Here is a 2554-nt window from a genome sequence, read left to right on the forward strand (position 1 = left end):
ACATGGGGAAAATGGGAGGCTCAGCAGGACAGATGATACGCCCAAGGTCGCTCAGGCAGGGCTGGTTGGAGCTCAGGAAGGCTTGAGACCAGATCCCTGTTCATTTTCCAAGTGCAGGCAGCCACTCTGGTGGAATGGGCACTGAAGCATGAAGGCAGGTCCCAGACAGTGTGTACACAACAAACCTGTGCACAAACTCATGCACAAACACGGGAGCCTACATGCATGTAGGCATACATGCACACATGCACACAGAGACATGTGGCATGAGCGCACACATTCACATGAACATACATGCACACACATGCACACATGAGACATACGTGCACATGGTTACATGCGAACATGTGTGCACAGAAACATGTACATACATGCAAACTGGCACACACACGCACATAAGCACATGTGCGTGCACACATGCACACATATTCATATTCACAAATGCATACACACACAATTCACACAAACATGAACATACATGCACACACAAGCATGGACACATGGACACATGTGTATACATGCACACACTTGCACTTAGGCACATGTGCACACAGAGACATGTGCACACATGCATTGAACATGCCTGCAAACTCACACATGCACACACATGCATGTAAGCCATGTGCACACATGCATATTCACAAATTCATGCACACAGACGATTCACACAAACATAAATATACATGCACACCCAAACATGGACACATGGACTCATATGTGTATACATACACACACTTGCACTTAGGCTCGTGTACACAGAGACATGTGTGCACACATGCATCGAACATGCCTGCACACGCAGATGCACACTCACATACTCATGCATGTAGGCAGACATGCACACAGAGAGACATGTGTGCACTTAGATGCACATGAACAATGACAGGCACACAGGCACACACAAAACATGAACATGCATGCACATGCTCATGTGTGCACACATGCACATGAAATGCACATATGCATACAATTCACACAAACGTGAGCTCATGTGCACAGGTGCATGCACACAAACTTAGACACATGGACACACACATGTATCCATACAAATGCCCTCACACATGCACCTGCTGGCTGGGAGACACAGCATCCCTCAGTGCCTCTCGTCCTCTCCCTCATTCTCTCTCTCGCTCTCCCTCTCCCTCCCTCAGAACCATTTAAACGATTACAAAGATGCTATTTTTATCTAGAGGAAAATTCAATTATAGACATTGACCTTTAAGCTTTTTTCTAGGCTCACGTGTCGCCGGCCCAGGGTGCGAAAGGCTTGCGTGAACGTTCTCGGAAGAAAAACTTCCTCAAACTTGGGAACTGAGGGTGTGAGAGAAAGAGCAGAGCCAGGGATGGGGGCCCGCGTGCAGCAAACGGGAGGCAAGTCCATGCTTCAGGAAGCCTGAAGAAACTAGTGGCTCAGAGTAGGAGGCAAGGAAAGCCCAGACGGAAAGGACTTCCTTTTTTTGTTTTTCTTTGGGGTTTTTTTTGAAACAAAGTCTAACTCTGTCACTCAGGCTGGAGTGTAGTGGTGTGATCATAGCTCACTCCAGCCTCAACCTCCTGGGCTCAAGTGATCCTCCAACCTCAGCCTCCCAAGCAGCTGGGATTACAGGTATGCCCCACCCTGTGCAGCTAATTTTTTAAAATCTTTTTAGAGATGGGGTCTTGCTATGTTGGTCAGGCTGGTCTCAAACTCCTGGACTCAAGTGATCCTCCTGTGTCATCCTCCCAACGTGCAGGGATTACAGGCATGAGCCACTGCAACCGGCAGACTTCCTTTTTCGTTGCCACATTTTGGAGGGGATCCGCCATTCTGAACTGGTTTGGGGTGTGGTCTCTGCATGCATTCAGCCACTTTCTCTTTTTCTGGACAAGCTCTTTTTCTGGCAGAGCTGGCTTTTTAATTTTATTTATTTATTTATTTTGAGATGGAGTCTCACTCTGTCACCCAGGCTGGAGTGCATTGGTGCGATCTTGGCTCACTGCAACCTCTGCCTCCCAGGTTCAAGTGATTCTCCTGCCTCAGCCTCCCAAGTAGCTGGGATCACAGGCGTGCGCCATCACACCCAGCTAATTTGTTTATATTTTTGGTCGAGATGGGGTTTTACCATGTTGGCCAGGCTGGTCTTGAACTCCTGACCTCAGGGGATCTGCCCGCCTTGGCCTCCCAAAGCACTGGGATTACAGGCGTGGGCCACTGCGCCTGGCCCAGAGCTCGCTTTTACTATCATGTTTTTTTGCCTTTCAAGGTATGGGGGGAAAAATTCCCCTCCCTGTCCTGGCCCTGATCACCCAGTAACCATCCCCAGAGGTAGCCATTGTTATCCCATGTCCCCTGTCTCCCTTCCAGGGACAGGGTGTGTACACACAAGCACTTGTGTGTGTATTTTTCTTGCCTACTTGCTTTTCTCACACACATGCATGTGTACCCACAAGCTGTTCTGCATCTTCCTGACTTAACAAGACACCTTCGAGATAATTTCTTTTCAGTACACAAAGATTCTCACCTCTGCTGAGCACAGTGGCTCACACCTGTCATCCCAGAATGTTGGGAGGCTGA

Source organism: Nomascus leucogenys, chromosome 17, assembly GCF_006542625.1.
Source record: "Nomascus leucogenys isolate Asia chromosome 17, Asia_NLE_v1, whole genome shotgun sequence".
Classification (NCBI taxonomy): Eukaryota; Metazoa; Chordata; class Mammalia; order Primates; family Hylobatidae; genus Nomascus; species Nomascus leucogenys.